The sequence below is a fragment of the Cebus imitator genome, unplaced genomic scaffold, assembly GCF_001604975.1.
Source record: "Cebus imitator isolate Cc_AM_T3 unplaced genomic scaffold, Cebus_imitator-1.0 Scaffold25, whole genome shotgun sequence".
NCBI classification, from domain to species: Eukaryota; Metazoa; Chordata; class Mammalia; order Primates; family Cebidae; genus Cebus; species Cebus imitator.
The window spans coordinates 5,734,889-5,744,068 of NW_016107340.1; positions in this window are offsets into that span (position 1 = coordinate 5,734,889).

Genomic DNA, 9,180 nt, shown 5'->3' on the forward strand with positions numbered 1-9,180 from the left:
TGAATATACTTGTTAATTTTCTGTCTCATTGGTCAGTCTAATATTAACAGTGGAGTGTTAAAGTCTCTTACTATTATTGTGTGGGAGTCTAAGTCTCTTTGCATTCTCTAAAATCTTGCTTTATGTATCTGGATGTTCCTGTATTGGGTGCATATATATTTGGGATAGTTAGCTCTTTTTGTTGTATGCCTTTTTTTTTTTTTTTTTTTTTTTTTTTTTTTTTTTTTCTTTTGCTTGGTAAGTCTGGAGAGGCAGTCTGACTGCAGCAGCTTTATGGTGCTGTGGTGGGCTCCGCCCAGTCCAAACTTTTGGGAGGCTTTGTTTACACTGTGAGGGAAAAATGGCCTACTGAAGCCTCACTGTTGGTGGATGCCCCTCCCCCCACCAAACTTGAGCCTCCCAGGTTGACTTCAGACTACTGTGTTGGCAGCGAGAATTTCAAGCCAGTGGATCTTAGCTTGCTGGGTTCTGTGGGGGTGGGAACCGCTGAACTAGATCACTTGGTTCCCTGTCTTCAGCCTCCTTTCGGGGAGTGAACAGGTCTGTCTCACTGGCGTTCCAGGCACCACTGGGGCGTGAAAAAGAACTCCTACAGCTAGCATGGTGTCTGCTCAAATGGCTGCCCAGTTTTGTGCTTGAAACCCAGGGCCCTGGTGGTATAGGCACCCAGGGGAATCTCCTGTTCTGTGGTTTGCCAAGATCATGGGAAAAACATAATATCTGGGCTTGATAGCTCTGTCCCTCACAGCACAGTCCCTCACGGCTTCCCTTGGCTAGGGGAGGGAGTTCCCTGACCCCTTATGCTTCCCTGGTGAGGCGATGCCCCATTCTGCTTTGGCTCACCCCCTGTGGGCTGCACCCACTGTCTAACAAGTCCCAATGAGATAAGCTGGGTACCTCAGTTAGAAATGCAGAAATCACCCACCTTCTAAGTTGATCTCGCTGGGCGCTGCAGACCGGAGCTGTTCCTATTCAGCCATCTTGCCAGCCCACCCTAAATTTGCTTGTGTTTTCTATTTTATTCTTTCAGATAGGCAGAGACAATATTTATTATGATAAACAGGATAATATACTAAAAACTGCTCAACTTATTTTTAATGATGACTTCCTCCTTTATTGAATTGGTCATGTTTTTTAGGGAAAATTGGTATATCATCCATTAAAATAAATTAACATTCTGATCTTACCTTAGCCATTTAACCAGAAGAATTTCATTCCTTCCTAGGTATAAAGATTATCCACATATATTTGCTTGTTTTTTTTTAAGTTAGTGCATGCACATACATACACAAATCATTTCCTAATGGAAGAAACTTTAGAATGTTTGATCTAGTTGCAACCAGGAGAGGTAAGCTGTGGGGTGGGAAATGGGACTGTTGAGGAGATGTGAGTAGGAAGAGAGTCATAAAATAACACTTATGTCTAGCTGATCACTTTGAAAACAATATCAAGAGATCTGATTTATCACACTTGCTTTTCCTGTTCTCTCCTTGTCATTTATTTGCTATTTTTTGTCACTGTAAGGTATGTATATTGGGTGCTCTAATGTTTGTGTCTATAGTAAAAAATAAATATCTTATAAGAAAATAAAAATTAGAAATTTGGGAAAGAGATGAGGAGAAAAAATGGGTAAAAGAGAGATTTCACAGTTTCTTAAGAGAGGAGCACTAGCTACAATTCCCCTACACCAAACCAAAGCAAACCAAACCAGACCAGACCAGACTAAACCAAACCAAATACATGTATTAGCAAAGCACATTGCGGAAAGAAACCTTTGCATTCCTCCTGATTATGGAAAGTTAAAATAAAGTAGAAAAAACATATATGAGTTAGTATCAGTGAGATTCTTTCCTTTGTTTATTTGCTGCACCAAGATGGTACCCTTATGTCCCAGCAGTGGGGTGGGGGGAGGGAGGAGGGAGCAGTAAAGTTTTTTTTTTCAAGACTTGTCTTTGAAAGAATTTGCTTAACTTTGGAAGAGTCACCCCCAAAGTTTCAGAAAACTTTCATTTATTAGATAGGATTTTGTTCACACTTCTTCAAATGTAGACTTTGCAAAATCAAAGCAGGCAGTGTTAATTCTGAAGACAGAGACCCTCCAGGGGAATAGCTCTGCCTCTGGTTCTAAATGCTATAAAGTCTCATTAATTTGAGCTGCACGCATTCTTAATTGCATAGAGACTAGTCTGAGGTTTGCTCTGCAAACTCTTTTTTCATAGAAGGTGAAAATTAACACTATAAATAAGACTGGTAATATCTGGGGTGGTAGTGCCTTATGTTTATAAAAGCAACTATCTTCCAAGCATCTTAGAAATATCATTTAGATATTTAGTTAAATTAAACACATATGTATTATTTAGACTTTCAGGCTCTCAGAGGAAAAAGGAAAATTTTTGCATTCTGGGTTATTTTGAATATCTCTCTCAATGGTAGTTTAAATGAATGAACCAATGAACAAAGAAATATTGCAGCACAATTTGAATTACAATATGTATCTCACTAAATTAAATACAATTTCTTTTATGACCAAAATCTCTCCATAATGGTAGTTTCTAAAGAGTTGGAGTTGGTTCAAGGTATTAGTTGTGTGATAGCATTTTGTTATTCAGCAAATGTTTATTGAGAGAGTATGACTATAAGTCAGTAATTTTTTTAGCTTGTTTCATTGAACTGTGTTTGAACAACCAGATAAATTACCTTAACCAGGTTTCAAAGTGCTTCTGATTCATTCAGAAGTGATTGACTATTAAACTACGTAATCAGCTGTTACTAAACACTTGACAGTTGTAAACAGAGAACTATGTACTGACAATGGTACTTACTGAAGTATATAAAGAGACATTTTAAATCTTATTAAGAAATATAGTATTAAGTAGATCATTTAAAATGTGAAAATAGCTTTTTAGATATATCTTCTGGTTGATTTGGATAGATTGTGAGCCGGGCATGGCGGCTCACACCTGTTATCTCAGTACTCTTGGAGGCTGAGGTGGGTGAATTACCTGAGGTCAGGAGTTCAAGATCAGTCTGGCCAACCTAGCAAAACCCCACCTCTACTAAAATTAAAAAAATTAGCTGTTTATGATGGCTGGCGCCTGTAATTCCAGCTACTTGGGAGGCTGAGGCAGGAGAATCGCTTGAACCAGGGAGGTGGAGGTTACAGTGAGCCGAGATTGCGCTACTGCACTCCAGTCTGGGCAACAGAGTGAGATTCTGTCTAANCCCCCTAAATAATTTTCACCTAACATTTTATTAAGTTGATTTAACTAGGCCCTTTTTCAGAAAGGAAGAACCCGCTCTCCAGGGTCTTAATAAGTCTGTCCAGTGCAACATTACCAGCCAGTGTTAGGCGTCTCAGCAATGATCTTCTGCAAGGGGATCTAAAAAGCTGGAGGCAGAATTTTGTGGTTTTATAAGAAAATAAAATAATGGGTATCCTTTTTTTATTTAGTGTTCTTTTATTGCCCATGAAATTCAATAATCTGAATGAATGACTACCTTAGTAGCTAAGGGACAAAGAAACACCACTAATTTCTAATAGCTAGGCACTTTGTTGTATACTAGCAACTATGTTGGGTTCCACACCTGCTCTTGTTTAAACATCATAACAAGCTGACTGTTATCTCTATTTTTTTTACATAAGAGGAAACTGAAGTGTAGAATAGTTAAGTGACATATTCAAGGTTGCACAGTTAGTGAGTGGTAGAGCCGTGCTTCAAACTCTGGAGACAGAGCCTAATACTTAATTACTACTATTATTAGAAACTGATATTCTTGAAATAATTACTAATGCATTTTTAAAAACAAACAAACAAAAAAACAAACTTCTATAGTCCTTCTAGCATAAGGGCCAGATTATGAAGGTTTTCGTGCTAAGGAAGGGAAAAGATATCTACCTGGAGCAAAGACACTCATGGAGTTGGTAAGAGAGACTATTACATAGGAAAGTTGCTTGCAGGGGGAAAGTAAACAAAGTCCTGGTGCTGGGGAAAGGGAAGAAGTTGAGAAAGAGAGGAGGGCCAAGTAAGAGTTTCCTAGTTCTGCATGTCCTTAGGGTTGAGCATGAGGCAATTGTGGTTAAACATCCAAACAGTTTTGGGGCTGTCAGAGACTGTCCATGATGGAGAGATTACAAGAAGTTGACGGAAGCCATAGATTTTTTTGTGGCACCTTATTGAACATGGTGCCATTCTATGGGCTCGGTTCAGAAGTGATGTTGGAGAGCGGTGTTTCCATAGATGGGCCTAAACTAGTCCCCCTATTCCCCATGGGCTGAACCATGGTGTGCAGGAGAATTACAAGTACTTGTAGGTGGTGTGTGAGTGGAAAGGAACATGGTAGCTGAGAGGGCTGGTAGGCTAGAAGAAGCCTGGAGTCATGGGAAAAGGAGGTCACAGAGTGAAGGGGCCTTGTGCATGAAGTCATGACTAGAGATCTACAGTCTTGTCAATGTCTATCGACATGATAACAATCCCAATTTTTTTTTTCTTTTTTTGAGATGGAGTCTCGCTTTGTTGCCCATGCCGGAGTGCAGTGGCGTGATTTCAGCTCATGCAACCTCTGCCTCCTGGGTTCAAGCGATTTTTGTGCCTCAGACTCCTGAGTAGCAGGGATTGCAGCTACTGTGACAATGACCAAATGAAGTGAGGCCAGCAAGGACCCAGAATGTGGCACATGGACCAGAGACTCTTCCCCACATTGTTATAAACATTCCCTGGAACTCAGAGGAAGGGAGAATTGGACAGGGAGTTTCCTTAAGGGGAGAGAAACCACTGTTATGAAAAGTCTAAATCTGAATTACATTGAGTCTTTATCTGAAGACAATATTTAGAAAGAGATGCTGTTATCCTTCTGTAGCAGAATCAAGTGTTCCTCCTTGATATGGTTTGGCTCTGTGTCCCCACCCAAATCTCACCTCCAGTTGTAATCCCCGTGTGTCAAGGGAGGGAGGAGATTTGATCATGGGGTGGTTTCCCACATGCTGTTCTTGTGATAGTGAGGGAGCTCTCACAAGATCTGATGGTTTTATAAGTGGCAATTTCCTCTATTCTCTCTTCTGCTGCCTTGTGAAGAAGGTGTTGCTTCCTCTTCGTGTTCCCCCATGGTTGTGTTAATAAGTTTACTGAGGCCTCCACAGCCATGTGAAACTATGAGTCAGTTAAGCCTCCTTACTTTATAAATAACCCAGTCTCAGATATTTCTTTATAGCAGTGTGAAAACAAATATACTCCTTAACACCATTTCAACTCTACCTCAATGACCATCAGCAGAGCTGTAGACAGAGCAAAATGGAGCAAGATGGAACAACTGTAGAAAATAAAGTTGCATTTAGTGTACTTTGGAATTATTACACATTCTCATTCTGCTACATCATATTAGTGTGTAACACAAATACTGTAAGTCACTTCTGGCAAGTTGAACAGTAACCTACTTTTTTTTTTTTTGAGATGGAGTCTTGCTCTGTCGCCCATGCTGAAGTGCAGTGATGTGATCTCAGCTCATGCAGCCTCTACCTTTTGGGTTCAAGTGATTCTTGTACCTCAGCCTCCTGAGTTGCTGAGATTATAGGCACATACCACCATGCCTGGCTAATTTTTGTATTTTTAGTAGAGACGAGGTTTCGTGTTGACCAGGTTGGTCTCAAATTCTTGACCTCAAGCTATCCCCCCACCTTGGCCTCCCAAAATGCTGGGATTACAGGCATGAGCCACCACACCCAGCCAACAGTAACCTACTTCTAAAATCAAATGGACTAATATATATATATATATATATCTATGAATATATATGTATGTGTCTGTGTATGTATATATATATACATACACACACACATATGTATATAAACATATTGTGGACCTTAAATATACACAATTAAAAAAAAAACAAAAACCAGGCGGACCTGCGTGACCCTTAGGCACCTGATGAATTCTGCCCAGGGCAACGTCACCATCAGTGTTAGGCATCATAGCGATGAGCTCAGCTGGAAATTCCCTGGAGCTCTGAGCAGGTATCAGTCGGAAATTTCTTGCCACATTTTCCTCTTCACTGGAAATCCCCAATGGAGTAGGGGAGCTACTGGTGATTCCCTTTATCTTTGATTCTTAGAGACAGATGGGGATCTGGGATATCTGTTATTCCCATGAGCAGGTCACAAAATAGAAAAGTCATCTAAGTCATTAAGGAGTTTGTGACCTTGAGAATATTGCTAAACTTTTCTGAGCTCCAGCTTCTTCATGTATAAAGTACAAATAACAGTAATTTTTACTGCACATGGTTTTTGTAAGGGTTGCTGAACAATGAGACACGACACATATACTGTGGAATATAAGACATTTTTATTCTAATAGTACTGTTATTATTGCTATTAATGTTATTGTTAATAGGTATATTTTGAACTCACAGTTGGGGATGATAATGTGCATAAATAATCTAAGCACATGGAGAGCTATATATATGGTTTTATGAACCACCACATATCGTTCCCTTAAAATTCAATATGTGTAACTCAATATTTATTGCACATTGCCTCATTTTCCAATTATTTTGCTTAGTTTTACTGATTCTCACCATCTAAATGATCATTTCTAGGCAGGAACTTTGTCTTATGAAATATAAATATAGTAGTAGAGGTTATTATATAGTTTGTATAGCACATACCAAAGCCATAAAAATGGGAACCATAGATTAGAAATACTCATTTTCAACCAATTTACAAGATGGAAATGTTCTTGAAAACATTGCTGAACAAATAGTGCAAGAGAAGCTGCATGCATATAAATTAGAAATTAAGAAATCATACAATCTACTCACAGTCTTAAAAACTCCAGATCCTTTCTTTGTATTTTCTTATTGTTCCTTTCATTGCTTAAGTTTCTTTTATTGTCATTTCTTCTTTATTATTACAAAAACAATGAAGCCTTTGGCTCACTGAAGATGACATAAACAAATTAGAAGAATAGCATAAAGAATACTCATTGTCCTATCCACCTTAATAACTTGTAGATAGCTTCCCAGATCATTTTTTATCCATTAAGAAAACCAGTCTGGGCGAAATGGGTGGCTGATGCCTGTAATCCCAGCACATTGGGAGACCAAGGGGGGCAGATCTCTTGAGGTCAGGAGTTTGAGATCAGCCTGGCCAACATGGTGAAACTGCAGCTCTACTAAAAATGCAAAAATTAGCCGGACAAGGTGGCACACGCCTGTAATTCCAACTACTCAGGAGGCTGAGGCATGAGAATCACTTGAACCCAAGAGGTGGAGGTTGCAGTGAGCCTAGGTTACACCACTGCACTCCAGACTGGGTGATGAAGAAAACTAAACCACACCTATTTTTCTGAAGCTTACCAGAATCTATATAACCAGTTTCATCCTGTGGGCATATAGTTTGCTTCATACTGGCATGTTATAGGGTATCCAAGTAGATTCCAACTAGCCCCTTGTGTTGGATTTTGGTTATTTACAATTCATTACTATTGTATTATCTTTAGCTGCTATAACAGATTACCACAAATTTAGTGGCTTAAAGCAAAGAAAATTTATTCTTTTATAGTTCTGGGGATTAGTTTCTGACATCAGTTTCATTGAGCTAAAATCAGGAGGTCAGTAGGACTAGTTCCCTATGGAGGCTATGAGGGGAGAATCCAACTACTTGCCTTCTCCAGTTTGGAGAGGCTGCCAACATCCCAGTCTCTGCTTTCCCCACATTTTCTTCTCTTCTGTGTAGTACCTCTATTTCCCTTCTATAAGGACATTTGTGATTTCATCTTTGAGCCCACTTGGATAATCCAGGTTAATCTCCTCATCTTAAAGTCTTTAACTTAATTATTTCTGTAGATTTTCTTTTGCCATACAATATAACATATTCCCAGGTTTCAAAGATGAAGACATGGACACTTTGTGGGACCATTATTCAAACTGCAACAACCATTATAAACAGGTCCAATAGATATGAGTAGGTGCAACAGATTGGAGGAAAATTCTAGAAAAAAAGGAAGGAAAATATTCTCTTCAAATCCTGAACATTTTATAAAGAGTTATAAAAATGTTTAAAGACACAAGAATAGTTGTCAAACTGCCCAAATTTCTAATACTGCCTAAAACAGGGACTCATTTCAATCAAGACATTTCAAGCAATTTCAAGTCTTGAACCATGTTTTCCATCAAATAAACTAAAGTCCACCATGAAAGAACAAAGAAAGGCAAGTCAGGTAGACTGTGGGGAGCTGCATATCTCAGGATGTGAGTCTCAGAGAAAGTGAAAAGTAACCTGAGATGTGAAGGAAAAGAAGTGAATCAGGGATGGAGCACAAGGGAGGAAGCCCCTGACACAGCGGATGTGCAGTGCATGTGAGTGAGGAAAGACCTGGAGAAGAAAGAGGGCATCACTTGTTTAAAGAACGAAAGGCAGGTTTATGTGGCTTGTAGAGTATTTTGATAGGGCAATGGGAGGGGGTGCTACCAAAGAGGCAACTGGTTACTTAACTAGGGCCTGGATCAAATGGACCTTGTAAGACCTGTTGTGGGTGGATTTGATCTAACGCAGATGAAGAGCCCTTGAAAATGACTTGAGTCTTCTGATACATTGATTTAATATTAAGATGGCAACAGTTCCAAAACTGATCTACAAATTAAACACAACCTCTTTCAGAATCCTAAACTGGCTGAGGATTTCTGGAAATTGACAAGCTGATCCGGAAATTCACATGGAAATGGAAAAGACCTGGAATCGTTTAAACACTTTTGAAAAAGAATAAAATTGGAGGACTTACATTTCCTGATTTCACAACTCAAAATAAAACTATAGTAATGAAGGCAGCACAACACTGGCAAAAGGATAGACATATAGACTGGTGGAATAGAATAGAGATAATAAATTCATACATTTGCAGTCAATTGATTTTTGTCAGGGAGACCACAATAATTCAATTAAATATTGGAAAGAACGGTCTTTCCAACCAATAGTGCAGAAACAGTTGGTTATTTACAAGAAAAGGAGGGTGGGTGCGGTGGCTTACGCCTGTAATCCCAGCACTTTGCGAGGCCGAGGTGGTTGGATCACCTGAGATCAGGAGTTCAAGACCAGCCTGGCCAACATGGCAAAACCCTGTCTCTACCAAAAAGATACAAAAATTAGCTGGGCATGGTGAAGTGTGCCTTTAATCTCAGCTACCAAAAAAA